The 27,870-nt window shown below is 68.3% G+C and overlaps 7 non-coding genes across 7 annotated transcripts; all 7 read left to right on the forward strand.

Annotated features, from left to right (window-relative positions):
- Positions 1-3,265: 3,265 nt before the first annotated feature.
- Positions 3,266-3,384, forward strand: LOC139044729 (5S ribosomal RNA). Its single transcript, XR_011501801.1, has one exon. It is a non-coding gene; the product is annotated as a 5S ribosomal RNA (ribosomal RNA).
- A 3,925-nt stretch (positions 3,385-7,309) lies between these two features.
- LOC139044730 (5S ribosomal RNA) lies at positions 7,310-7,428 on the forward strand. The gene has a single exon (XR_011501802.1). It is a non-coding gene; the product is annotated as a 5S ribosomal RNA (ribosomal RNA).
- A 3,923-nt stretch (positions 7,429-11,351) lies between these two features.
- Positions 11,352-11,470, forward strand: LOC139044731 (5S ribosomal RNA). The gene has a single exon (XR_011501803.1). It is a non-coding gene; the product is annotated as a 5S ribosomal RNA (ribosomal RNA).
- Positions 11,471-15,398: 3,928 nt separating this feature from the next.
- Positions 15,399-15,517, forward strand: LOC139044732 (5S ribosomal RNA). Its single transcript, XR_011501804.1, has one exon. It is a non-coding gene; the product is annotated as a 5S ribosomal RNA (ribosomal RNA).
- Positions 15,518-19,437: 3,920 nt separating this feature from the next.
- On the forward strand, positions 19,438-19,556 carry LOC139044733 (5S ribosomal RNA). The gene has a single exon (XR_011501805.1). It is a non-coding gene; the product is annotated as a 5S ribosomal RNA (ribosomal RNA).
- Positions 19,557-23,482: 3,926 nt separating this feature from the next.
- Positions 23,483-23,601, forward strand: LOC139044597 (5S ribosomal RNA). Its single transcript, XR_011501664.1, has one exon. It is a non-coding gene; the product is annotated as a 5S ribosomal RNA (ribosomal RNA).
- Positions 23,602-27,517: 3,916 nt separating this feature from the next.
- LOC139044598 (5S ribosomal RNA) lies at positions 27,518-27,636 on the forward strand. The gene has a single exon (XR_011501665.1). It is a non-coding gene; the product is annotated as a 5S ribosomal RNA (ribosomal RNA).
- Positions 27,637-27,870: the final 234 nt, after the last annotated feature.

Below are 27,870 nucleotides of genomic sequence, written 5' to 3' on the forward strand. Positions count from 1 at the left end.
CCCTCGTTTCCGCACCGGAGTTGGTACGGGTCCTTTTGTGTTGTCTTGCCTTAAAGACGTCCCCTTCCCCAAGTGTCTAAGTTTCAAGCGCCTCCCCCCGCTCCCCGGCTGGGATCCAACTCCGTCTCCGTCTTCGCTTTTGTCTTTTGGGGGGTGGGGGCGGGGGGTCCTGCCTTCGTTTGAAAGGTCGGTGTCTGGCTCCTCGTGGATCCCTCGCATCCGTTTTGATTCTGAACAGACTGGATGGAAGGATTAGGAATCTGGCTGCGCTCGCCCAGGGTTTTGGTGTCCCCTCACTCAGGTGCCTCACTCTGTCCTGCCCCCCTCCTGGCCTCTGTCTGCCAGAGGGAGTGGACGAGTCCCCCGAGAGGACATTTCCGTCCTCAGCGGCCAGCCCTTCCTGGCTCCTTGGCTTCAGCTTTCATTTCGTGCGGCTCGGGCAGCTTTGAAAGTCTGCTCTTCCCCTGCCTGTGTCCGCGCAGACTATCGCGGAAAGGGGATCCGGGAAAGCGGGAGGGGAGTTTGCTCCAGGGGAGGAGAGCCGGGATGACAGGGAGGAGGAGAGGGGAGACTTGCCTCAGATCGCACGGACTTTTACATTTTCAAGGGGGGAATTCATCAAGGTAAGCCGTCTCTTCCCCACCGCGGACAGAAAGCAATAGTTGCTCGCTGTGGAGAAGCTGGGACATGCGGGCACAGCAGGAAGAGAGGACCTCAACCTCCATCCTCTCACCGTTCAGCAATCATCCTGGGAGCGAATATCCTCGTGTTTCCCTTTTCCCGTGGGCCCCACTTTCCCTGCCAGAGCAGACCCAGGGCACCTGTGGCCTGCTTCCTGCTTGCCCGGGATGGCGGGGTGGCGGGGCGGCGGCGGGGCGGGGCGGGCCGCGCGTCGCTCCCTGCAGGGTAGCGCCCTGGGTGGTTCTGGTTCCGACGGCTCCCCCAATCTGACCTCCGGTGAGCGTGTTCTGCTGGGAGAACTGGGGCTGTGTCTCCGTAAGTTTCCCAGAGTGCGGGCCCGGAGGCTTGGTCTCAAACGAAGGCTCGGCAGCAAGGGCCGCCGTTCCTGCGAGGGACTCGCCCTCCCTGAGCGGCAGTTGCCTCATCTGGTTGGAAAGGGGGTCCCGTTAGTGCCTCGTCGGTGGCGTTGTTGCGAGCACGGAAGCGGGAGCACGGAGCACACCGCTCAGCACGGAGCGCGGCACTGGTTGGTGCGCGCTCATCGTCTGCCGTCCTTCCCTGTGAGCATAGTGCTTTCCGCCGACATTCGCCCGGCACCTGCGGGCCGCGTGCCTGCTTGGGGCCGGACCCAGCAGCCGAGGACGCAGGTGCCAAAATCTCTGCCTTTGGGGGAGTTCGCCGCCTCGTGCCTGGGACGGGAGGACCGACGGCAGGCCAACACGTCCCGACGAGAGGCGGCGTCCCCGACGACGGGACGCGGTGCCGTCGGAAATGGAGAGCCTGGCACAGCCCAGGTCCTGGTCAGACATGCGTTGATGGCGTCGTCGCTCTCTTTCCCCCAGCCCGCCCCCCCCACCCCCCACCCCCGCCCCTTTCCTCTCCCTCGCGTCCCGAGGTCCCCTTTCCAACGGGATCCAAGAACGCCCACAGGGCCCAAACTCTTGAGCTGGGCAGTGCAGACATCGTGCGCACTGGATCCCGGGTGGACGACGGGAGAGGGCTGCGGCCCAGAACCCTGAAGCCCAGAGGTCTCGGGACGGGGATACCGGTGACGTCGGGAGGCACCAACGGGTGTTCGGACGTGCGTTTCCCTCCCCGTAATCACACCGTTGCGCTCATCCGTCCATCCTCGGCGCGCTAGCCATCTTGGTAAAACTAAGGAGACTCAACGGGTGACCTAACCTGTGGGAGACCCTGGGTAATGTCCCTACCTGCACTCGAGCAGACTGTGGACGCTGTGGTCGTCGGGGAGGGGGTTCTGTACGTCTGGTAGATTGCGTTGGTTTCTCGGGCGAAGTTCTCCGTGTCCTGACTTTTCTGGCTGGTCGTTCTGTCAACTCAGGAAGTCCGGGGGCGCCCCGCAGAAAGAGGAAAAGAGCCAGAACGAAGAGGCGAAGAGAGAAGGAAAGAAACACACAAACAGACACAGACACGCAGGCGCACACAAAAACGCACACACACAGAGCGAGAGCGAGAGCGAGAGCGAGAGCGAGAGCGAGAGCGAGCCCGAGCCCGGCTGCCAGTCCGTGGCTCCTGGGCGTCCGGGTCGCGGGACAGGGATCCCAGGAGCGCTGCACTCCTGAGACCCTGTCTGCACGTCCCAGGGCCCCAGGGGTGATCGCCAGCCCCAGGGCCCCCGCCTCCTTGCCCGGGCCCAGCTCAAGCACCACCGCCCTCCTGTGGGGAAGCTGCCTCTTGGGCAGGGCCTCTCTGCGTCAGCGTGAGCGTCTGTGTGTCTGTCCCGGTGGGTGTCTGTCTGGGTCCGTGTCTCGGATCCTCTCAATCTCTCTGTCTCTGTCTCTGTCTCTGTGTCTCTCAGGTCGGTCAGTCAGGAGCTGTCCAGGGTGGCCGCGGGGCCTGGGGTTGAGGGCGCGGTCCGGGTCCCGTGGGCGGGGCGCGGGGCGGGGCGGGGAAGGGTGGCCCGCCCTGGTCTCCCCGCGCCCCGCCGCCCGCCCCGGAGGGGTTTCCGGTGATGCCCTCTGGTCGCGCCGGTGGCTCCAGCTGGATTTGGGCAAGTTGGGGCCGGGCCGGAGCGGCGGCCGCCGGGGGTTGTTGGGCCCGGGTTCGTTGGGAGGCGCCTCGGGCCGGAGGGGCCTCGCGGGCCCGGGGCCCCGACGCGCCGACGCGCCGACGCGCCGACGCGCCCGACGCCCCGGGCCACCTGGCCCCGAGCAGAGCAGCCGGATGTCCTGCGACCCGTCGCCGGGATGCGGGCGGACAGGAGGCCTGGAGCGTCCGGGGCCGGCTTGGGAGAGCGCCTAGACTTGCGCCCCGCCCGCCCACAGTCCCCGGGGTGCCCGAGGCCTCCCGCGCCCTGGGCGGGCGGCAGGGCAGGGCAGGGCAGGGCAGGGCAGGGTTTGGCTGGCCGCGGCGGCGGCGGCGGCGGCGGTGGCGGGAGGCAGTGGCAGGCAGGCGGCAGGCGGCGGAGCGCGGGGCGCAGGGGACGCGGGCGTCCGGTGCGCGTCACAGGGGCTCGGGCGCGCGCGTCACAGGGGCCAGGCGACGGCGCGTCACAGGGACCAGGCGACAGCGCGCGCGCGCGCGCGCGCGAGGCTTCTTAGGGGCGCCGGCGGCAGCCACCAGCGTCTACGGCCATACCACCCTGAACGCGCCCGATCTCGTCTGATCTCGGAAGCTAAGCAGGGTCGGGCCTGGTTAGTACTTGGATGGGAGACCGCCTGGGAATACCGGGTGCTGTAGGCTTTTGCCTCCCGCCGCCTCCCTCTCCTTTTGCCCCCCCCCCCCCCCGCCCCCAGCGCCGCTCCCTCCATGCTCCTCCCGCCCCTCCTCCCTCCTCACCGGTCGCCCCATCGCCCCGCCACGCCCCCACCGCTGTCCAGCCGCGCGAGTGCCCCGCGGCCGCGGCCGCCGCCCAGCCCTTCCACCTCGCGGCCCCACGGGAACCCAGGGCCAACCGGGGCCGGCCCCGCGTGGCCGTGCCCCCGACGCCGCCCTCGTCCGGCGGGCTCCCTCTGTCCTCGGCGGCCTCTTCCCACCCGCCAGGCTCCTGAGAGACCCTAGCGGTCCACTCGGCCGGCGCGGCCCCCAAGCAGTTGGTCGAGTCGTGGTGTGCGATGGAACGGATCCCGCTCCGGGCTGCGGAGGCCCGGACAGCTTCGGCAAGCTGCCGGCAGCCCATCCGTCTTCCAGAGCCCATCTAGGAAAGACCCCGGGTCAGGCTTCTCCAAACAGCACCTACAGAAGGACGGGGCCCACTGGGCTCGACAGGAGCCTTCCGGGCCTGGCCATCCATCCCAAGCGGGACGGCTTCTGGATTTTCTGATGCCTGCGCCGTGTGTCAGCTTCTCCAAGTCGGCACCTGGCTGTCCTTGATACCGTCGTTCGCGAGAAACCCTCGTTTCCGCACCGGAGTTGGTACGGGTCCTTTTGTGTTGTCTTGCCTTAAAGACGTCCCCTTCCCCAAGTGTCTAAGTTTCAAGCGCCTCCCCCCGCTCCCCGGCTGGGATCCAACTCCGTCTCCGTCTTCGCTTTTGTCTTTTGGGGGGTGGGGGCGGGGGGTCCTGCCTTCGTTTGAAAGGTCGGTGTCTGGCTCCTCGTGGATCCCTCGCATCCGTTTTGATTCTGAACAGACTGGATGGAAGGATTAGGAATCTGGCTGCGCTCGCCCAGGGTTTTGGTGTCCCCTCACTCAGGTGCCTCACTCTGTCCTGCCCCCCTCCTGGCCTCTGTCTGCCAGAGGGAGTGGACGAGTCCCCCGAGAGGACATTTCCGTCCTCAGCGGCCAGCCCTTCCTGGCTCCTTGGCTTCAGCTTTCATTTCGTGCGGCTCGGGCAGCTTTGAAAGTCTGCTCTTCCCCTGCCTGTGTCCGCGCAGACTATCGCGGAAAGGGGATCCGGGAAAGCGGGAGGGGAGTTTGCTCCAGGGGAGGAGAGCCGGGATGACAGGGAGGAGGAGAGGGGAGACTTGCCTCAGATCGCACGGACTTTTACATTTTCAAGGGGGGAATTCATCAAGGTAAGCCGTCTCTTCCCCACCGCGGACAGAAAGCAATAGTTGCTCGCTGTGGAGAAGCTGGGACATGCGGGCACAGCAGGAAGAGAGGACCTCAACCTCCATCCTCTCACCGTTCAGCAATCATCCTGGGAGCGAATATCCTCGTGTTTCCCTTTTCCCGTGGGCCCCACTTTCCCTGCCAGAGCAGACCCAGGGCACCTGTGGCCTGCTTCCTGCTTGCCCGGGATGGCGGGGTGGCGGGGCGGCGGCGGGGCGGGGCGGGCCGCGCGTCGCTCCCTGCAGGGTAGCGCCCTGGGTGGTTCTGGTTCCGACGGCTCCCCCAATCTGACCTCCGGTGAGCGTGTTCTGCTGGGAGAACTGGGGCTGTGTCTCCGTAAGTTTCCCAGAGTGCGGGCCCGGAGGCTTGGTCTCAAACGAAGGCTCGGCAGCAAGGGCCGCCGTTCCTGCGAGGGACTCGCCCTCCCTGAGCGGCAGTTGCCTCATCTGGTTGGAAAGGGGGTCCCGTTAGTGCCTCGTCGGTGGCGTTGTTGCGAGCACGGAAGCGGGAGCACGGAGCACACCGCTCAGCACGGAGCGCGGCACTGGTTGGTGCGCGCTCATCGTCTGCCGTCCTTCCCTGTGAGCATAGTGCTTTCCGCCGACATTCGCCCGGCACCTGCGGGCCGCGTGCCTGCTTGGGGCCGGACCCAGCAGCCGAGGACGCAGGTGCCAAAATCTCTGCCTTTGGGGGAGTTCGCCGCCTCGTGCCTGGGACGGGAGGACCGACGGCAGGCCAACACGTCCCGACGAGAGGCGGCGTCCCCGACGACGGGACGCGGTGCCGTCGGAAATGGAGAGCCTGGCACAGCCCAGGTCCTGGTCAGACATGCGTTGATGGCGTCGTCGCTCTCTTTCCCCCAGCCCGCCCCCCCCACCCCCCCACCCCCGCCCCTTTCCTCTCCCTCGCGTCCCGAGGTCCCCTTTCCAACGGGATCCAAGAACGCCCACAGGGCCCAAACTCTTGAGCTGGGCAGTGCAGACATCGTGCGCACTGGATCCCGGGTGGACGACGGGAGAGGGCTGCGGCCCGGAACCCTGAAGCCCAGAGGTCTCGGGACGGGGATACCGGTGACGTCGGGAGGCACCAACGGGTGTTCGGACGTGCGTTTCCCTCCCCGTAATCACACCGTTGCGCTCATCCGTCCATCCTCGGCGCGCTAGCCATCTTGGTAAAACTAAGGAGACTCAACGGGTGACCTAACCTGTGGGAGACCCTGGGTAATGTCCCTACCTGCACTCGAGCAGACTGTGGACGCTGTGGTCGTCGGGGAGGGGGTTCTGTACGTCTGGTAGATTGCGTTGGTTTCTCGGGCGAAGTTCTCCGTGTCCTGACTTTTCTGGCTGGTCGTTCTGTCAACTCAGGAAGTCCGGGGGCGCCCCGCAGAAAGAGGAAAAGAGCCAGAACGAAGAGGCGAAGAGAGAAGGAAAGAAACACACAAACAGACACAGACACGCAGGCGCACACAAAAACGCACACACACAGAGCGAGAGCGAGAGCGAGAGCGAGAGCGAGAGCGAGAGCGAGCCCGAGCCCGGCTGCCAGTCCGTGGCTCCTGGGCGTCCGGGTCGCGGGACAGGGATCCCAGGAGCGCTGCACTCCTGAGACCCTGTCTGCACGTCCCAGGGCCCCAGGGGTGATCGCCAGCCCCAGGGCCCCCGCCTCCTTGCCCGGGCCCAGCTCAAGCACCACCGCCCTCCTGTGGGGAAGCTGCCTCTTGGGCAGGGCCTCTCTGCGTCAGCGTGAGCGTCTGTGTGTCTGTCCCGGTGGGTGTCTGTCTGGGTCCGTGTCTCGGATCCTCTCAATCTCTCTGTCTCTGTCTCTGTCTCTGTGTCTCTCAGGTCGGTCAGTCAGGAGCTGTCCAGGGTGGCCGCGGGGCCTGGGGTTGAGGGCGCGGTCCGGGTCCCGTGGGCGGGGCGCGGGGCGGGGCGGGGAAGGGTGGCCCGCCCTGGTCTCCCCGCGCCCCGCCGCCCGCCCCGGAGGGGTTTCCGGTGATGCCCTCTGGTCGCGCCGGTGGCTCCAGCTGGATTTGGGCAAGTTGGGGCCGGGCCGGAGCGGCGGCCGCCGGGGGTTGTTGGGCCCGGGTTCGTTGGGAGGCGCCTCGGGCCGGAGGGGCCTCGCGGGCCCGGGGCCCCGACGCGCCGACGCGCCGACGCGCCGACGCGCCCGACGCCCCGGGCCACCTGGCCCCGAGCAGAGCAGCCGGATGTCCTGCGACCCGTCGCCGGGATGCGGGCGGACAGGAGGCCTGGAGCGTCCGGGGCCGGCTTGGGAGAGCGCCTAGACTTGCGCCCCGCCCGCCCACAGTCCCCGGGGTGCCCGAGGCCTCCCGCGCCCTGGGCGGGCGGCAGGGCAGGGCAGGGCAGGGCAGGGCAGGGCAGGGCAGGGTTTGGCTGGCCGCGGCGGCGGCGGCGGCGGCGGTGGCGGGAGGCAGTGGCAGGCAGGCGGCAGGCGGCGGAGCGCGGGGCGCAGGGGACGCGGGCGTCCGGTGCGCGTCACAGGGGCTCGGGCGCGCGCGTCACAGGGGCCAGGCGACGGCGCGTCACAGGGACCAGGCGACAGCGCGCGCGCGCGCGCGCGCGAGGCTTCTTAGGGGCGCCGGCGGCAGCCACCAGCGTCTACGGCCATACCACCCTGAACGCGCCCGATCTCGTCTGATCTCGGAAGCTAAGCAGGGTCGGGCCTGGTTAGTACTTGGATGGGAGACCGCCTGGGAATACCGGGTGCTGTAGGCTTTTGCCTCCCGCCGCCTCCCTCTCCTTTTGCCCCCCCCCCCCCGCCCCCAGCGCCGCTCCCTCCATGCTCCTCCCGCCCCTCCTCCCTCCTCACCGGTCGCCCCATCGCCCCGCCACGCCCCCACCGCTGTCCAGCCGCGCGAGTGCCCCGCGGCCGCGGCCGCCGCCCAGCCCTTCCACCTCGCGGCCCCACGGGAACCCAGGGCCAACCGGGGCCGGCCCCGCGTGGCCGTGCCCCCGACGCCGCCCTCGTCCGGCGGGCTCCCTCTGTCCTCGGCGGCCTCTTCCCACCCGCCAGGCTCCTGAGAGACCCTAGCGGTCCACTCGGCCGGCGCGGCCCCCAAGCAGTTGGTCGAGTCGTGGTGTGCGATGGAACGGATCCCGCTCCGGGCTGCGGAGGCCCGGACAGCTTCGGCAAGCTGCCGGCAGCCCATCCGTCTTCCAGAGCCCATCTAGGAAAGACCCCGGGTCAGGCTTCTCCAAACAGCACCTACAGAAGGACGGGGCCCACTGGGCTCGACAGGAGCCTTCCGGGCCTGGCCATCCATCCCAAGCGGGACGGCTTCTGGATTTTCTGATGCCTGCGCCGTGTGTCAGCTTCTCCAAGTCGGCACCTGGCTGTCCTTGATACCGTCGTTCGCGAGAAACCCTCGTTTCCGCACCGGAGTTGGTACGGGTCCTTTTGTGTTGTCTTGCCTTAAAGACGTCCCCTTCCCCAAGTGTCTAAGTTTCAAGCGCCTCCCCCCGCTCCCCGGCTGGGATCCAACTCCGTCTCCGTCTTCGCTTTTGTCTTTTGGGGGGTGGGGGCGGGGGGTCCTGCCTTCGTTTGAAAGGTCGGTGTCTGGCTCCTCGTGGATCCCTCGCATCCGTTTTGATTCTGAACAGACTGGATGGAAGGATTAGGAATCTGGCTGCGCTCGCCCAGGGTTTTGGTGTCCCCTCACTCAGGTGCCTCACTCTGTCCTGCCCCCCTCCTGGCCTCTGTCTGCCAGAGGGAGTGGACGAGTCCCCCGAGAGGACATTTCCGTCCTCAGCGGCCAGCCCTTCCTGGCTCCTTGGCTTCAGCTTTCATTTCGTGCGGCTCGGGCAGCTTTGAAAGTCTGCTCTTCCCCTGCCTGTGTCCGCGCAGACTATCGCGGAAAGGGGATCCGGGAAAGCGGGAGGGGAGTTTGCTCCAGGGGAGGAGAGCCGGGATGACAGGGAGGAGGAGAGGGGAGACTTGCCTCAGATCGCACGGACTTTTACATTTTCAAGGGGGGAATTCATCAAGGTAAGCCGTCTCTTCCCCACCGCGGACAGAAAGCAATAGTTGCTCGCTGTGGAGAAGCTGGGACATGCGGGCACAGCAGGAAGAGAGGACCTCAACCTCCATCCTCTCACCGTTCAGCAATCATCCTGGGAGCGAATATCCTCGTGTTTCCCTTTTCCCGTGGGCCCCACTTTCCCTGCCAGAGCAGACCCAGGGCACCTGTGGCCTGCTTCCTGCTTGCCCGGGATGGCGGGGTGGCGGGGCGGCGGCGGGGCGGGGCGGGCCGCGCGTCGCTCCCTGCAGGGTAGCGCCCTGGGTGGTTCTGGTTCCGACGGCTCCCCCAATCTGACCTCCGGTGAGCGTGTTCTGCTGGGAGAACTGGGGCTGTGTCTCCGTAAGTTTCCCAGAGTGCGGGCCCGGAGGCTTGGTCTCAAACGAAGGCTCGGCAGCAAGGGCCGCCGTTCCTGCGAGGGACTCGCCCTCCCTGAGCGGCAGTTGCCTCATCTGGTTGGAAAGGGGGTCCCGTTAGTGCCTCGTCGGTGGCGTTGTTGCGAGCACGGAAGCGGGAGCACGGAGCACACCGCTCAGCACGGAGCGCGGCACTGGTTGGTGCGCGCTCATCGTCTGCCGTCCTTCCCTGTGAGCATAGTGCTTTCCGCCGACATTCGCCCGGCACCTGCGGGCCGCGTGCCTGCTTGGGGCCGGACCCAGCAGCCGAGGACGCAGGTGCCAAAATCTCTGCCTTTGGGGGAGTTCGCCGCCTCGTGCCTGGGACGGGAGGACCGACGGCAGGCCAACACGTCCCGACGAGAGGCGGCGTCCCCGACGACGGGACGCGGTGCCGTCGGAAATGGAGAGCCTGGCACAGCCCAGGTCCTGGTCAGACATGCGTTGATGGCGTCGTCGCTCTCTTTCCCCCAGCCCGCCCCCCCCACCCCCCCACCCCCGCCCCTTTCCTCTCCCTCGCGTCCCGAGGTCCCCTTTCCAACGGGATCCAAGAACGCCCACAGGGCCCAAACTCTTGAGCTGGGCAGTGCAGACATCGTGCGCACTGGATCCCGGGTGGACGACGGGAGAGGGCTGCGGCCCAGAACCCTGAAGCCCAGAGGTCTCGGGACGGGGATACCGGTGACGTCGGGAGGCACCAACGGGTGTTCGGACGTGCGTTTCCCTCCCCGTAATCACACCGTTGCGCTCATCCGTCCATCCTCGGCGCGCTAGCCATCTTGGTAAAACTAAGGAGACTCAACGGGTGACCTAACCTGTGGGAGACCCTGGGTAATGTCCCTACCTGCACTCGAGCAGACTGTGGACGCTGTGGTCGTCGGGGAGGGGGTTCTGTACGTCTGGTAGATTGCGTTGGTTTCTCGGGCGAAGTTCTCCGTGTCCTGACTTTTCTGGCTGGTCGTTCTGTCAACTCAGGAAGTCCGGGGGCGCCCCGCAGAAAGAGGAAAAGAGCCAGAACGAAGAGGCGAAGAGAGAAGGAAAGAAACACACAAACAGACACAGACACGCAGGCGCACACAAAAACGCACACACACAGAGCGAGAGCGAGAGCGAGAGCGAGAGCGAGAGCGAGAGCGAGCCCGAGCCCGGCTGCCAGTCCGTGGCTCCTGGGCGTCCGGGTCGCGGGACAGGGATCCCAGGAGCGCTGCACTCCTGAGACCCTGTCTGCACGTCCCAGGGCCCCAGGGGTGATCGCCAGCCCCAGGGCCCCCGCCTCCTTGCCCGGGCCCAGCTCAAGCACCACCGCCCTCCTGTGGGGAAGCTGCCTCTTGGGCAGGGCCTCTCTGCGTCAGCGTGAGCGTCTGTGTGTCTGTCCCGGTGGGTGTCTGTCTGGGTCCGTGTCTCGGATCCTCTCAATCTCTCTGTCTCTGTCTCTGTCTCTGTGTCTCTCAGGTCGGTCAGTCAGGAGCTGTCCAGGGTGGCCGCGGGGCCTGGGGTTGAGGGCGCGGTCCGGGTCCCGTGGGCGGGGCGCGGGGCGGGGCGGGGAAGGGTGGCCCGCCCTGGTCTCCCCGCGCCCCGCCGCCCGCCCCGGAGGGGTTTCCGGTGATGCCCTCTGGTCGCGCCGGTGGCTCCAGCTGGATTTGGGCAAGTTGGGGCCGGGCCGGAGCGGCGGCCGCCGGGGGTTGTTGGGCCCGGGTTCGTTGGGAGGCGCCTCGGGCCGGAGGGGCCTCGCGGGCCCGGGGCCCCGACGCGCCGACGCGCCGACGCGCCGACGCGCCCGACGCCCCGGGCCACCTGGCCCCGAGCAGAGCAGCCGGATGTCCTGCGACCCGTCGCCGGGATGCGGGCGGACAGGAGGCCTGGAGCGTCCGGGGCCGGCTTGGGAGAGCGCCTAGACTTGCGCCCCGCCCGCCCACAGTCCCCGGGGTGCCCGAGGCCTCCCGCGCCCTGGGCGGGCGGCAGGGCAGGGCAGGGCAGGGCAGGGCAGGGCAGGGCAGGGTTTGGCTGGCCGCGGCGGCGGCGGCGGCGGCGGTGGCGGGAGGCAGTGGCAGGCAGGCGGCAGGCGGCGGAGCGCGGGGCGCAGGGGACGCGGGCGTCCGGTGCGCGTCACAGGGGCTCGGGCGCGCGCGTCACAGGGGCCAGGCGACGGCGCGTCACAGGGACCAGGCGACAGCGCGCGCGCGCGCGCGCGCGAGGCTTCTTAGGGGCGCCGGCGGCAGCCACCAGCGTCTACGGCCATACCACCCTGAACGCGCCCGATCTCGTCTGATCTCGGAAGCTAAGCAGGGTCGGGCCTGGTTAGTACTTGGATGGGAGACCGCCTGGGAATACCGGGTGCTGTAGGCTTTTGCCTCCCGCCGCCTCCCTCTCCTTTTGCCCCCCCCCCCCCCCGCCCCCAGCGCCGCTCCCTCCATGCTCCTCCCGCCCCTCCTCCCTCCTCACCGGTCGCCCCATCGCCCCGCCACGCCCCCACCGCTGTCCAGCCGCGCGAGTGCCCCGCGGCCGCGGCCGCCGCCCAGCCCTTCCACCTCGCGGCCCCACGGGAACCCAGGGCCAACCGGGGCCGGCCCCGCGTGGCCGTGCCCCCGACGCCGCCCTCGTCCGGCGGGCTCCCTCTGTCCTCGGCGGCCTCTTCCCACCCGCCAGGCTCCTGAGAGACCCTAGCGGTCCACTCGGCCGGCGCGGCCCCCAAGCAGTTGGTCGAGTCGTGGTGTGCGATGGAACGGATCCCGCTCCGGGCTGCGGAGGCCCGGACAGCTTCGGCAAGCTGCCGGCAGCCCATCCGTCTTCCAGAGCCCATCTAGGAAAGACCCCGGGTCAGGCTTCTCCAAACAGCACCTACAGAAGGACGGGGCCCACTGGGCTCGACAGGAGCCTTCCGGGCCTGGCCATCCATCCCAAGCGGGACGGCTTCTGGATTTTCTGATGCCTGCGCCGTGTGTCAGCTTCTCCAAGTCGGCACCTGGCTGTCCTTGATACCGTCGTTCGCGAGAAACCCTCGTTTCCGCACCGGAGTTGGTACGGGTCCTTTTGTGTTGTCTTGCCTTAAAGACGTCCCCTTCCCCAAGTGTCTAAGTTTCAAGCGCCTCCCCCCGCTCCCCGGCTGGGATCCAACTCCGTCTCCGTCTTCGCTTTTGTCTTTTGGGGGGTGGGGGCGGGGGGTCCTGCCTTCGTTTGAAAGGTCGGTGTCTGGCTCCTCGTGGATCCCTCGCATCCGTTTTGATTCTGAACAGACTGGATGGAAGGATTAGGAATCTGGCTGCGCTCGCCCAGGGTTTTGGTGTCCCCTCACTCAGGTGCCTCACTCTGTCCTGCCCCCCTCCTGGCCTCTGTCTGCCAGAGGGAGTGGACGAGTCCCCCGAGAGGACATTTCCGTCCTCAGCGGCCAGCCCTTCCTGGCTCCTTGGCTTCAGCTTTCATTTCGTGCGGCTCGGGCAGCTTTGAAAGTCTGCTCTTCCCCTGCCTGTGTCCGCGCAGACTATCGCGGAAAGGGGATCCGGGAAAGCGGGAGGGGAGTTTGCTCCAGGGGAGGAGAGCCGGGATGACAGGGAGGAGGAGAGGGGAGACTTGCCTCAGATCGCACGGACTTTTACATTTTCAAGGGGGGAATTCATCAAGGTAAGCCGTCTCTTCCCCACCGCGGACAGAAAGCAATAGTTGCTCGCTGTGGAGAAGCTGGGACATGCGGGCACAGCAGGAAGAGAGGACCTCAACCTCCATCCTCTCACCGTTCAGCAATCATCCTGGGAGCGAATATCCTCGTGTTTCCCTTTTCCCGTGGGCCCCACTTTCCCTGCCAGAGCAGACCCAGGGCACCTGTGGCCTGCTTCCTGCTTGCCCGGGATGGCGGGGTGGCGGGGCGGCGGCGGGGCGGGGCGGGCCGCGCGTCGCTCCCTGCAGGGTAGCGCCCTGGGTGGTTCTGGTTCCGACGGCTCCCCCAATCTGACCTCCGGTGAGCGTGTTCTGCTGGGAGAACTGGGGCTGTGTCTCCGTAAGTTTCCCAGAGTGCGGGCCCGGAGGCTTGGTCTCAAACGAAGGCTCGGCAGCAAGGGCCGCCGTTCCTGCGAGGGACTCGCCCTCCCTGAGCGGCAGTTGCCTCATCTGGTTGGAAAGGGGGTCCCGTTAGTGCCTCGTCGGTGGCGTTGTTGCGAGCACGGAAGCGGGAGCACGGAGCACACCGCTCAGCACGGAGCGCGGCACTGGTTGGTGCGCGCTCATCGTCTGCCGTCCTTCCCTGTGAGCATAGTGCTTTCCGCCGACATTCGCCCGGCACCTGCGGGCCGCGTGCCTGCTTGGGGCCGGACCCAGCAGCCGAGGACGCAGGTGCCAAAATCTCTGCCTTTGGGGGAGTTCGCCGCCTCGTGCCTGGGACGGGAGGACCGACGGCAGGCCAACACGTCCCGACGAGAGGCGGCGTCCCCGACGACGGGACGCGGTGCCGTCGGAAATGGAGAGCCTGGCACAGCCCAGGTCCTGGTCAGACATGCGTTGATGGCGTCGTCGCTCTCTTTCCCCCAGCCCGCCCCCCCCACCCCCCACCCCCGCCCCTTTCCTCTCCCTCGCGTCCCGAGGTCCCCTTTCCAACGGGATCCAAGAACGCCCACAGGGCCCAAACTCTTGAGCTGGGCAGTGCAGACATCGTGCGCACTGGATCCCGGGTGGACGACGGGAGAGGGCTGCGGCCCAGAACCCTGAAGCCCAGAGGTCTCGGGACGGGGATACCGGTGACGTCGGGAGGCACCAACGGGTGTTCGGACGTGCGTTTCCCTCCCCGTAATCACACCGTTGCGCTCATCCGTCCATCCTCGGCGCGCTAGCCATCTTGGTAAAACTAAGGAGACTCAACGGGTGACCTAACCTGTGGGAGACCCTGGGTAATGTCCCTACCTGCACTCGAGCAGACTGTGGACGCTGTGGTCGTCGGGGAGGGGGTTCTGTACGTCTGGTAGATTGCGTTGGTTTCTCGGGCGAAGTTCTCCGTGTCCTGACTTTTCTGGCTGGTCGTTCTGTCAACTCAGGAAGTCCGGGGGCGCCCCGCAGAAAGAGGAAAAGAGCCAGAACGAAGAGGCGAAGAGAGAAGGAAAGAAACACACAAACAGACACAGACACGCAGGCGCACACAAAAACGCACACACACAGAGCGAGAGCGAGAGCGAGAGCGAGAGCGAGAGCGAGAGCGAGCCCGAGCCCGGCTGCCAGTCCGTGGCTCCTGGGCGTCCGGGTCGCGGGACAGGGATCCCAGGAGCGCTGCACTCCTGAGACCCTGTCTGCACGTCCCAGGGCCCCAGGGGTGATCGCCAGCCCCAGGGCCCCCGCCTCCTTGCCCGGGCCCAGCTCAAGCACCACCGCCCTCCTGTGGGGAAGCTGCCTCTTGGGCAGGGCCTCTCTGCGTCAGCGTGAGCGTCTGTGTGTCTGTCCCGGTGGGTGTCTGTCTGGGTCCGTGTCTCGGATCCTCTCAATCTCTCTGTCTCTGTCTCTGTCTCTGTGTCTCTCAGGTCGGTCAGTCAGGAGCTGTCCAGGGTGGCCGCGGGGCCTGGGGTTGAGGGCGCGGTCCGGGTCCCGTGGGCGGGGCGCGGGGCGGGGCGGGGAAGGGTGGCCCGCCCTGGTCTCCCCGCGCCCCGCCGCCCGCCCCGGAGGGGTTTCCGGTGATGCCCTCTGGTCGCGCCGGTGGCTCCAGCTGGATTTGGGCAAGTTGGGGCCGGGCCGGAGCGGCGGCCGCCGGGGGTTGTTGGGCCCGGGTTCGTTGGGAGGCGCCTCGGGCCGGAGGGGCCTCGCGGGCCCGGGGCCCCGACGCGCCGACGCGCCGACGCGCCGACGCGCCCGACGCCCCGGGCCACCTGGCCCCGAGCAGAGCAGCCGGATGTCCTGCGACCCGTCGCCGGGATGCGGGCGGACAGGAGGCCTGGAGCGTCCGGGGCCGGCTTGGGAGAGCGCCTAGACTTGCGCCCCGCCCGCCCACAGTCCCCGGGGTGCCCGAGGCCTCCCGCGCCCTGGGCGGGCGGCAGGGCAGGGCAGGGCAGGGCAGGGCAGGGCAGGGCAGGGTTTGGCTGGCCGCGGCGGCGGCGGCGGCGGCGGTGGCGGGAGGCAGTGGCAGGCAGGCGGCAGGCGGCGGAGCGCGGGGCGCAGGGGACGCGGGCGTCCGGTGCGCGTCACAGGGGCTCGGGCGCGCGCGTCACAGGGGCCAGGCGACGGCGCGTCACAGGGACCAGGCGACAGCGCGCGCGCGCGCGCGCGCGCGCGAGGCTTCTTAGGGGCGCCGTCGGCAGCCACCAGCGTCTACGGCCATACCACCCTGAACGCGCCCGATCTCGTCTGATCTCGGAAGCTAAGCAGGGTCGGGCCTGGTTAGTACTTGGATGGGAGACCGCCTGGGAATACCGGGTGCTGTAGGCTTTTGCCTCCCGCCGCCTCCCTCTCCTTTTGCCCCCCCCCCCCCCCCCGCCCCCAGCGCCGCTCCCTCCATGCTCCTCCCGCCCCTCCTCCCTCCTCACCGGTCGCCCCATCGCCCCGCCACGCCCCCACCGCTGTCCAGCCGCGCGAGTGCCCCGCGGCCGCGGCCGCCGCCCAGCCCTTCCACCTCGCGGCCCCACGGGAACCCAGGGCCAACCGGGGCCGGCCCCGCGTGGCCGTGCCCCCGACGCCGCCCTCGTCCGGCGGGCTCCCTCTGTCCTCGGCGGCCTCTTCCCACCCGCCAGGCTCCTGAGAGACCCTAGCGGTCCACTCGGCCGGCGCGGCCCCCAAGCAGTTGGTCGAGTCGTGGTGTGCGATGGAACGGATCCCGCTCCGGGCTGTGGAGGCCCGGACAGCTTCGGCAAGCTGCCGGCAGCCCATCCGTCTTCCAGAGCCCATCTAGGAAAGACCCCGGGTCAGGCTTCTCCAAACAGCACCTACAGAAGGACGGGGCCCACTGGGCTCGACAGGAGCCTTCCGGGCCTGGCCATCCATCCCAAGCGGGACGGCTTCTGGATTTTCTGATGCCTGCGCCGTGTGTCAGCTTCTCCAAGTCGGCACCTGGCTGTCCTTGATACCGTCGTTCGCGAGAAACCCTCGTTTCCGCACCGGAGTTGGTACGGGTCCTTTTGTGTTGTCTTGCCTTAAAGACGTCCCCTTCCCCAAGTGTCTAAGTTTCAAGCGCCTCCCCCCGCTCCCCGGCTGGGATCCAACTCCGTCTCCGTCTTCGCTTTTGTCTTTTGGGGGGTGGGGGCGGGGGGTCCTGCCTTCGTTTGAAAGGTCGGTGTCTGGCTCCTCGTGGATCCCTCGCATCCGTTTTGATTCTGAACAGACTGGATGGAAGGATTAGGAATCTGGCTGCGCTCGCCCAGGGTTTTGGTGTCCCCTCACTCAGGTGCCTCACTCTGTCCTGCCCCCCTCCTGGCCTCTGTCTGCCAGAGGGAGTGGACGAGTCCCCCGAGAGGACATTTCCGTCCTCAGCGGCCAGCCCTTCCTGGCTCCTTGGCTTCAGCTTTCATTTCGTGCGGCTCGGGCAGCTTTGAAAGTCTGCTCTTCCCCTGCCTGTGTCCGCGCAGACTATCGCGGAAAGGGGATCCGGGAAAGCGGGAGGGGAGTTTGCTCCAGGGGAGGAGAGCCGGGATGACAGGGAGGAGGAGAGGGGAGACTTGCCTCAGATCGCACGGACTTTTACATTTTCAAGGGGGGAATTCATCAAGGTAAGCCGTCTCTTCCCCACCGCGGACAGAAAGCAATAGTTGCTCGCTGTGGAGAAGCTGGGACATGCGGGCACAGCAGGAAGAGAGGACCTCAACCTCCATCCTCTCACCGTTCAGCAATCATCCTGGGAGCGAATATCCTCGTGTTTCCCTTTTCCCGTGGGCCCCACTTTCCCTGCCAGAGCAGACCCAGGGCACCTGTGGCCTGCTTCCTGCTTGCCCGGGATGGCGGGGTGGCGGGGCGGCGGCGGGGCGGGGCGGGCCGCGCGTCGCTCCCTGCAGGGTAGCGCCCTGGGTGGTTCTGGTTCCGACGGCTCCCCCAATCTGACCTCCGGTGAGCGTGTTCTGCTGGGAGAACTGGGGCTGTGTCTCCGTAAGTTTCCCAGAGTGCGGGCCCGGAGGCTTGGTCTCAAACGAAGGCTCGGCAGCAAGGGCCGCCGTTCCTGCGAGGGACTCGCCCTCCCTGAGCGGCAGTTGCCTCATCTGGTTGGAAAGGGGGTCCCGTTAGTGCCTCGTCGGTGGCGTTGTTGCGAGCACGGAAGCGGGAGCACGGAGCACACCGCTCAGCACGGAGCGCGGCACTGGTTGGTGCGCGCTCATCGTCTGCCGTCCTTCCCTGTGAGCATAGTGCTTTCCGCCGACATTCGCCCGGCACCTGCGGGCCGCGTGCCTGCTTGGGGCCGGACCCAGCAGCCGAGGACGCAGGTGCCAAAATCTCTGCCATTGGGGGAGTTCGCCGCCTCGTGCCTGGGACGGGAGGACCGACGGCAGGCCAACACGTCCCGACGAGAGGCGGCGTCCCCGACGACGGGACGCGGTGCCGTCGGAAATGGAGAGCCTGGCACAGCCCAGGTCCTGGTCAGACATGCGTTGATGGCGTCGTCGCTCTCTTTCCCCCAGCCCGCCCCCCCCACCCCCCACCCCCGCCCCTTTCCTCTCCCTCGCGTCCCGAGGTCCCCTTTCCAACGGGATCCAAGAACGCCCACAGGGCCCAAACTCTTGAGCTGGGCAGTGCAGACATCGTGCGCACTGGATCCCGGGTGGACGACGGGAGAGGGCTGCGGCCCAGAACCCTGAAGCCCAGAGGTCTCGGGACGGGGATACCGGTGACGTCGGGAGGCACCAACGGGTGTTCGGACGTGCGTTTCCCTCCCCGTAATCACACCGTTGCGCTCATCCGTCCATCCTCGGCGCGCTAGCCATCTTGGTAAAACTAAGGAGACTCAACGGGTGACCTAACCTGTGGGAGACCCTGGGTAATGTCCCTACCTGCACTCGAGCAGACTGTGGACGCTGTGGTCGTCGGGGAGGGGGTTCTGTACGTCTGGTAGATTGCGTTGGTTTCTCGGGCGAAGTTCTCCGTGTCCTGACTTTTCTGGCTGGTCGTTCTGTCAACTCAGGAAGTCCGGGGGCGCCCCGCAGAAAGAGGAAAAGAGCCAGAACGAAGAGGCGAAGAGAGAAGGAAAGAAACACACAAACAGACACAGACACGCAGGCGCACACAAAAACGCACACACACAGAGCGAGAGCGAGAGCGAGAGCGAGAGCGAGAGCGAGCCCGAGCCCGGCTGCCAGTCCGTGGCTCCTGGGCGTCCGGGTCGCGGGACAGGGATCCCAGGAGCGCTGCACTCCTGAGACCCTGTCTGCACGTCCCAGGGCCCCAGGGGTGATCGCCAGCCCCAGGGCCCCCGCCTCCTTGCCCGGGCCCAGCTCAAGCACCACCGCCCTCCTGTGGGGAAGCTGCCTCTTGGGCAGGGCCTCTCTGCGTCAGCGTGAGCGTCTGTGTGTCTGTCCCGGTGGGTGTCTGTCTGGGTCCGTGTCTCGGATCCTCTCAATCTCTCTGTCTCTGTCTCTGTCTCTGTGTCTCTCAGGTCGGTCAGTCAGGAGCTGTCCAGGGTGGCCGCGGGGCCTGGGGTTGAGGGCGCGGTCCGGGTCCCGTGGGCGGGGCGCGGGGCGGGGCGGGGAAGGGTGGCCCGCCCTGGTCTCCCCGCGCCCCGCCGCCCGCCCCGGAGGGGTTTCCGGTGATGCCCTCTGGTCGCGCCGGTGGCTCCAGCTGGATTTGGGCAAGTTGGGGCCGGGCCGGAGCGGCGGCCGCCGGGGGTTGTTGGGCCCGGGTTCGTTGGGAGGCGCCTCGGGCCGGAGGGGCCTCGCGGGCCCGGGGCCCCGACGCGCCGACGCGCCGACGCGCCGACGCGCCCGACGCCCCGGGCCACCTGGCCCCGAGCAGAGCAGCCGGATGTCCTGCGACCCGTCGCCGGGATGCGGGCGGACAGGAGGCCTGGAGCGTCCGGGGCCGGCTTGGGAGAGCGCCTAGACTTGCGCCCCGCCCGCCCACAGTCCCCGGGGTGCCCGAGGCCTCCCGCGCCCTGGGCGGGCGGCAGGGCAGGGCAGGGCAGGGCAGGGCAGGGCAGGGCAGGGTTTGGCTGGCCGCGGCGGCGGCGGCGGCGGCGGTGGCGGGAGGCAGTGGCAGGCAGGCGGCAGGCGGCGGAGCGCGGGGCGCAGGGGACGCGGGCGTCCGGTGCGCGTCACAGGGGCTCGGGCGCGCGCGTCACAGGGGCCAGGCGACGGCGCGTCACAGGGACCAGGCGACAGCGCGCGCGCGCGCGCGCGCGAGGCTTCTTAGGGGCGCCGGCGGCAGCCACCAGCGTCTACGGCCATACCACCCTGAACGCGCCCGATCTCGTCTGATCTCGGAAGCTAAGCAGGGTCGGGCCTGGTTAGTACTTGGATGGGAGACCGCCTGGGAATACCGGGTGCTGTAGGCTTTTGCCTCCCGCCGCCTCCCTCTCCTTTTGCCCCCCCCCCCCCCCCCGCCCCCAGCGCCGCTCCCTCCATGCTCCTCCCGCCCCTCCTCCCTCCTCACCGGTCGCCCCATCGCCCCGCCACGCCCCCACCGCTGTCCAGCCGCGCGAGTGCCCCGCGGCCGCGGCCGCCGCCCAGCCCTTCCACCTCGCGGCCCCACGGGAACCCAGGGCCAACCGGGGCCGGCCCCGCGTGGCCGTGCCCCCGACGCCGCCCTCGTCCGGCGGGCTCCCTCTGTCCTCGGCGGCCTCTTCCCACCCGCCAGGCTCCTGAGAGACCCTAGCGGTCCACTCGGCCGGCGCGGCCCCCAAGCAGTTGGTCGAGTCGTGGTGTGCGATGGAACGGATCCCGCTCCGGGCTGTGGAGGCCCGGACAGCTTCGGCAAGCTGCCGGCAGCCCATCCGTCTTCCAGAGCCCATCTAGGAAAGACCCCGGGTCAGGCTTCTCCAAACAGCACCTACAGAAGGACGGGGCCCACTGGGCTCGACAGGAGCCTTCCGGGCCTGGCCATCCATCCCAAGCGGGACGGCTTCTGGATTTTCTGATGCCTGCGCCGTGTGTCAGCTTCTCCAAGTCGGCACCTGGCTGTCCTTGATACCGTCGTTCGCGAGAAACCCTCGTTTCCGCACCGGAGTTGGTACGGGTCCTTTTGTGTTGTCTTGCCTTAAAGACGTCCCCTTCCCCAAGTGTCTAAGTTTCAAGCGCCTCCCCCCGCTCCCCGGCTGGGATCCAACTCCGTCTCCGTCTTCGCTTTTGTCTTTTGGGGGGTGGGGGCGGGGGGTCCTGCCTTCGTTTGAAAGGTCGGTGTCTGGCTCCTCGTGGATCCCTCGCATCCGTTTTGATTCTGAACAGACTGGATGGAAGGATTAGGAATCTGGCTGCGCTCGCCCAGGGTTTTGGTGTCCCCTCACTCAGGTGCCTCACTCTGTCCTGCCCCCCTCCTGGCCTCTGTCTGCCAGAGGGAGTGGACGAGTCCCCCGAGAGGACATTTCCGTCCTCAGCGGCCAGCCCTTCCTGGCTCCTTGGCTTCAGCTTTCATTTCGTGCGGCTCGGGCAGCTTTGAAAGTCTGCTCTTCCCCTGCCTGTGTCCGCGCAGACTATCGCGGAAAGGGGATCCGGGAAAGCGGGAGGGGAGTTTGCTCCAGGGGAGGAGAGCCGGGATGACAGGGAGGAGGAGAGGGGAGACTTGCCTCAGATCGCACGGACTTTTACATTTTCAAGGGGGGAATTCATCAAGGTAAGCCGTCTCTTCCCCACCGCGGACAGAAAGCAATAGTTGCTCGCTGTGGAGAAGCTGGGACATGCGGGCACAGCAGGAAGAGAGGACCTCAACCTCCATCCTCTCACCGTTCAGCAATCATCCTGGGAGCGAATATCCTCGTGTTTCCCTTTTCCCGTGGGCCCCACTTTCCCTGCCAGAGCAGACCCAGGGCACCTGTGGCCTGCTTCCTGCTTGCCCGGGATGGCGGGGTGGCGGGGCGGCGGCGGGGCGGGGCGGGCCGCGCGTCGCTCCCTGCAGGGTAGCGCCCTGGGTGGTTCTGGTTCCGACGGCTCCCCCAATCTGACCTCCGGTGAGCGTGTTCTGCTGGGAGAACTGGGGCTGTGTCTCCGTAAGTTTCCCAGAGTGCGGGCCCGGAGGCTTGGTCTCAAACGAAGGCTCGGCAGCAAGGGCCGCCGTTCCTGCGAGGGACTCGCCCTCCCTGAGCGGCAGTTGCCTCATCTGGTTGGAAAGGGGGTCCCGTTAGTGCCTCGTCGGTGGCGTTGTTGCGAGCACGGAAGCGGGAGCACGGAGCACACCGCTCAGCACGGAGCGCGGCACTGGTTGGTGCGCGCTCATCGTCTGCCGTCCTTCCCTGTGAGCATAGTGCTTTCCGCCGACATTCGCCCGGCACCTGCGGGCCGCGTGCCTGCTTGGGGCCGGACCCAGCAGCCGAGGACGCAGGTGCCAAAATCTCTGCCTTTGGGGGAGTTCGCCGCCTCGTGCCTGGGACGGGAGGACCGACGGCAGGCCAACACGTCCCGACGAGAGGCGGCGTCCCCGACGACGGGACGCGGTGCCGTCGGAAATGGAGAGCCTGGCACAGCCCAGGTCCTGGTCAGACATGCGTTGATGGCGTCGTCGCTCTCTTTCCCCCAGCCCGCCCCCCCCACCCCCCACCCCCGCCCCTTTCCTCTCCCTCGCGTCCCGAGGTCCCCTTTCCAACGGGATCCAAGAACGCCCACAGGGCCCAAACTCTTGAGCTGGGCAGTGCAGACATCGTGCGCACTGGATCCCGGGTGGACGACGGGAGAGGGCTGCGGCCCAGAACCCTGAAGCCCAGAGGTCTCGGGACGGGGATACCGGTGACGTCGGGAGGCACCAACGGGTGTTCGGACGTGCGTTTCCCTCCCCGTAATCACACCGTTGCGCTCATCCGTCCATCCTCGGCGCGCTAGCCATCTTGGTAAAACTAAGGAGACTCAACGGGTGACCTAACCTGTGGGAGACCCTGGGTAATGTCCCTACCTGCACTCGAGCAGACTGTGGACGCTGTGGTCGTCGGGGAGGGGGTTCTGTACGTCTGGTAGATTGCGTTGGTTTCTCGGGCGAAGTTCTCCGTGTCCTGACTTTTCTGGCTGGTCGTTCTGTCAACTCAGGAAGTCCGGGGGCGCCCCGCAGAAAGAGGAAAAGAGCCAGAACGAAGAGGCGAAGAGAGAAGGAAAGAAACACACAAACAGACACAGACACGCAGGCGCACACAAAAACGCACACACACAGAGCGAGAGCGAGAGCGAGAGCGAGAGCGAGAGCGAGAGCGAGCCCGAGCCCGGCTGCCAGTCCGTGGCTCCTGGGCGTCCGGGTCGCGGGACAGGGATCCCAGGAGCGCTGCACTCCTGAGACCCTGTCTGCACGTCCCAGGGCCCCAGGGGTGATCGCCAGCCCCAGGGCCCCCGCCTCCTTGCCCGGGCCCAGCTCAAGCACCACCGCCCTCCTGTGGGGAAGCTGCCTCTTGGGCAGGGCCTCTCTGCGTCAGCGTGAGCGTCTGTGTGTCTGTCCCGGTGGGTGTCTGTCTGGGTCCGTGTCTCGGATCCTCTCAATCTCTCTGTCTCTGTCTCTGTCTCTGTGTCTCTCAGGTCGGTCAGTCAGGAGCTGTCCAGGGTGGCCGCGGGGCCTGGGGTTGAGGGCGCGGTCCGGGTCCCGTGGGCGGGGCGCGGGGCGGGGCGGGGAAGGGTGGCCCGCCCTGGTCTCCCCGCGCCCCGCCGCCCGCCCCGGAGGGGTTTCCGGTGATGCCCTCTGGTCGCGCCGGTGGCTCCAGCTGGATTTGGGCAAGTTGGGGCCGGGCCGGAGCGGCGGCCGCCGGGGGTTGTTGGGCCCGGGTTCGTTGGGAGGCGCCTCGGGCCGGAGGGGCCTCGCGGGCCCGGGGCCCCGACGCGCCGACGCGCCGACGCGCCGACGCGCCCGACGCCCCGGGCCACCTGGCCCCGAGCAGAGCAGCCGGATGTCCTGCGACCCGTCGCCGGGATGCGGGCGGACAGGAGGCCTGGAGCGTCCGGGGCCGGCTTGGGAGAGCGCCTAGACTTGCGCCCCGCCCGCCCACAGTCCCCGGGGTGCCCGAGGCCTCCCGCGCCCTGGGCGGGCGGCAGGGCAGGGCAGGGCAGGGCAGGGCAGGGCAGGGCAGGGTTTGGCTGGCCGCGGCGGCGGCGGCGGCGGCGGTGGCGGGAGGCAGTGGCAGGCAGGCGGCAGGCGGCGGAGCGCGGGGCGCAGGGGACGCGGGCGTCCGGTGCGCGTCACAGGGGCTCGGGCGCGCGCGTCACAGGGGCCAGGCGACGGCGCGTCACAGGGACCAGGCGACAGCGCGCGCGCGCGCGCGCGCGAGGCTTCTTAGGGGCGCCGGCGGCAGCCACCAGCGTCTACGGCCATACCACCCTGAACGCGCCCGATCTCGTCTGATCTCGGAAGCTAAGCAGGGTCGGGCCTGGTTAGTACTTGGATGGGAGACCGCCTGGGAATACCGGGTGCTGTAGGCTTTTGCCTCCCGCCGCCTCCCTCTCCTTTTGCCCCCCCCCCCCCCCCCCCCCCCAGCGCCGCTCCCTCCATGCTCCTCCCGCCCCTCCTCCCTCCTCACCGGTCGCCCCATCGCCCCGCCACGCCCCCACCGCTGTCCAGCCGCGCGAGTGCCCCGCGGCCGCGGCCGCCGCCCAGCCCTTCCACCTCGCGGCCCCACGGGAACCCAGGGCCAACCGGGGCCGGCCCCGCGTGGCCGTGCCCCCGACGCCGCCCTCGTCCGGCGGGCTCCCTCTGTCCTCGGCGGCCTCTTCCCACCCGCCAGGCTCCTGAGAGACCCTAGCGGTCCACTCGGCCGGCGCGGCCCCCAAGCAGTTGGTCGAGTCGTGGTGTGCGATGGAACGGATCCCGCTCCGGGCTGCGGAGGCCCGGACAGCTTCGGCAAGCTGCCGGCAGCCCATCCGTCTTCCAGAGCCCATCTAGGAAAGACCCCGGGTCAGGCTTCTCCAAACAGCACCTACAGAAGGACGGGGCCCACTGGGCTCGACAGGAGCCTTCCGGGCCTGGCCATCCATCCCAAGCGGGACGGCTTCTGGATTTTCTGATGCCTGCGCCGTGTGTCAGCTTCTCCAAGTCGGCACCTGGCTGTCCTTGATACCGTCGTTCGCGAGAAACCCTCGTTTCCGCACCGGAGTTGGTACGGGTCCTTTTGTGTTGTCTTGCCTTAAAGACGTCCCCTTCCCCAAGTGTCTAAGTTTCAAGCGCCTCCCCCCGCTCCCCGGCTGGGATCCAACTCCGTCTCCGTCTTCGCTTTTGTCTTTTGGGGGGTGGGGGCGGGGGGTCCTGCCTTCGTTTGAAAGGTCGGTGTCTGGCTCCTCGTGGATCCCTCGCATCCGTTTTGATTCTGAACAGACTGGATGGAAGGATTAGGAATCTGGCTGCGCTCGCCCAGGGTTTTGGTGTCCCCTCACTCAGGTGCCTCACTCTGTCCTGCCCCCCTCCTGGCCTCTGTCTGCCAGAGGGAGTGGACGAGTCCCCCGAGAGGACATTTCCGTCCTCAGCGGCCAGCCCTTCCTGGCTCCTTGGCTTCAGCTTTCATTTCGTGCGGCTCGGGCAGCTTTGAAAGTCTGCTCTTCCCCTGCCTGTGTCCGCGCAGACTATCGCGGAAAGGGGATCCGGGAAAGCGGGAGGGGAGTTTGCTCCAGGGGAGGAGAGCCGGGATGACAGGGAGGAGGAGAGGGGAGACTTGCCTCAGATCGCACGGACTTTTACATTTTCAAGGGGGGAATTCATCAAGGTAAGCCGTCTCTTCCCCACCGCGGACAGAAAGCAATAGTTGCTCGCTGTGGAGAAGCTGGGACATGCGGGCACAGCAGGAAGAGAGGACCTCAACCTCCATCCTCTCACCGTTCAGCAATCATCCTGGGAGCGAATATCCTCGTGTTTCCCTTTTCCCGTGGGCCCCACTTTCCCTGCCAGAGCAGACCCAGGGCACCTGTGGCCTGCTTCCTGCTTGCCCGGGATGGCGGGGTGGCGGGGCGGCGGCGGGGCGGGGCGGGCCGCGCGTCGCTCCCTGCAGGGTAGCGCCCTGGGTGGTTCTGGTTCCGACGGCTCCCCCAATCTGACCTCCGGTGAGCGTGTTCTGCTGGGAGAACTGGGGCTGTGTCTCCGTAAGTTTCCCAGAGTGCGGGCCCGGAGGCTTGGTCTCAAACGAAGGCTCGGCAGCAAGGGCCGCCGTTCCTGCGAGGGACTCGCCCTCCCTGAGCGGCAGTTGCCTCATCTGGTTGGAAAGGGGGTCCCGTTAGTGCCTCGTCGGTGGCGTTGTTGCGAGCACGGAAGCGGGAGCACGGAGCACACCGCTCAGCACGGAGCGCGGCACTGGTTGGTGCGCGCTCATCGTCTGCCGTCCTTCCCTGTGAGCATAGTGCTTTCCGCCGACATTCGCCCGGCACCTGCGGGCCGCGTGCCTGCTTGGGGCCGGACCCAGCAGCCGAGGACGCAGGTGCCAAAATCTCTGCCTTTGGGGGAGTTCGCCGCCTCGTGCCTGGGACGGGAGGACCGACGGCAGGCCAACACGTCCCGACGAGAGGCGGCGTCCCCGACGACGGGACGCGGTGCCGTCGGAAATGGAGAGCCTGGCACAGCCCAGGTCCTGGTCAGACATGCGTTGATGGCGTCGTCGCTCTCTTTCCCCCAGCCCGCCCCCCCCACCCCCCACCCCCGCCCCTTTCCTCTCCCTCGCGTCCCGAGGTCCCCTTTCCAACGGGATCCAAGAACGCCCACAGGGCCCAAACTCTTGAGCTGGGCAGTGCAGACATCGTGCGCACTGGATCCCGGGTGGACGACGGGAGAGGGCTGCGGCCCAGAACCCTGAAGCCCAGAGGTCTCGGGACGGGGATACCGGTGACGTCGGGAGGCACCAACGGGTGTTCGGACGTGCGTTTCCCTCCCCGTAATCACACCGTTGCGCTCATCCGTCCATCCTCGGCGCGCTAGCCATCTTGGTAAAACTAAGGAGACTCAACGGGTGACCTAACCTGTGGGAGACCCTGGGTAATGTCCCTACCTGCACTCGAGCAGACTGTGGACGCTGTGGTCGTCGGGGAGGGGGTTCTGTACGTCTGGTAGATTGCGTTGGTTTCTCGGGCGAAGTTCTCCGTGTCCTGACTTTTCTGGCTGGTCGTTCTGTCAACTCAGGAAGTCCGGGGGCGCCCCGCAGAAAGAGGAAAAGAGCCAGAACGAAGAGGCGAAGAGAGAAGGAAAGAAACACACAAACAGACACAGACACGCAGGCGCACACAAAAACGCACACACACAGAGCGAGAGCGAGAGCGAGAGCGAGAGCGAGAGCGAGAGCGAGCCCGAGCCCGGCTGCCAGTCCGTGGCTCCTGGGCGTCCGGGTCGCGGGACAGGGATCCCAGGAGCGCTGCACTCCTGAGACCCTGTCTGCACGTCCCAGGGCCCCAGGGGTGATCGCCAGCCCCAGGGCCCCCGCCTCCTTGCCCGGGCCCAGCTCAAGCACCACCGCCCTCCTGTGGGGAAGCTGCCTCTTGGGCAGGGCCTCTCTGCGTCAGCGTGAGCGTCTGTGTGTCTGTCCCGGTGGGTGTCTGTCTGGGTCCGTGTCTCGGATCCTCTCAATCTCTCTGTCTCTGTCTCTGTCTCTGTGTCTCTCAGGTCGGTCAGTCAGGAGCTGTCCAGGGTGGCCGCGGGGCCTGGGGTTGAGGGCGCGGTCCGGGTCCCGTGGGCGGGGCGCGGGGCGGGGCGGGGAAGGGTGGCCCGCCCTGGTCTCCCCGCGCCCCGCCGCCCGCCCCGGAGGGGTTTCCGGTGATGCCCTCTGGTCGCGCCGGTGGCTCCAGCTGGATTTGGGCAAGTTGGGGCCGGGCCGGAGCGGCGGCCGCCGGGGGTTGTTGGGCCCGGGTTCGTTGGGAGGCGCCTCGGGCCGGAGGGGCCTCGCGGGCCCGGGGCCCCGACGCGCCGACGCGCCGACGCGCCGACGCGCCCGACGCCCCGGGCCACCTGGCCCCGAGCAGAGCAGCCGGATGTCCTGCGACCCGTCGCCGGGATGCGGGCGGACAGGAGGCCTGGAGCGTCCGGGGCCGGCTTGGGAGAGCGCCTAGACTTGCGCCCCGCCCGCCCACAGTCCCCGGGGTGCCCGAGGCCTCCCGCGCCCTGGGCGGGCGGCAGGGCAGGGCAGGGCAGGGCAGGGCAGGGTTTGGCTGGCCGCGGCGGCGGCGGCGGCGGCGGTGGCGGGAGGCAGTGGCAGGCAGGCGGCAGGCGGCGGAGCGCGGGGCGCAGGGGACGCGGGCGTCCGGTGCGCGTCACAGGGGCTCGGGCGCGCGCGTCACAGGGGCCAGGCGACGGCGCGTCACAGGGACCAGGCGACAGCGCGCGCGCGCGCGCGCGCGAGGCTTCTTAGGGGCGCCGGCGGCAGCCACCAGCGTCTACGGCCATACCACCCTGAACGCGCCCGATCTCGTCTGATCTCGGAAGCTAAGCAGGGTCGGGCCTGGTTAGTACTTGGATGGGAGACCGCCTGGGAATACCGGGTGCTGTAGGCTTTTGCCTCCCGCCGCCTCCCTCTCCTTTTGCCCCCCCCCCCCCCCCCGCCCCCAGCGCCGCTCCCTCCATGCTCCTCCCGCCCCTCCTCCCTCCTCACCGGTCGCCCCATCGCCCCGCCACGCCCCCACCGCTGTCCAGCCGCGCGAGTGCCCCGCGGCCGCGGCCGCCGCCCAGCCCTTCCACCTCGCGGCCCCACGGGAACCCAGGGCCAACCGGGGCCGGCCCCGCGTGGC

This window comes from Equus asinus, chromosome 2 (genome assembly GCF_041296235.1).
Source record: "Equus asinus isolate D_3611 breed Donkey chromosome 2, EquAss-T2T_v2, whole genome shotgun sequence".
Lineage (NCBI taxonomy): Eukaryota > Metazoa > Chordata > Mammalia > Perissodactyla > Equidae > Equus > Equus asinus.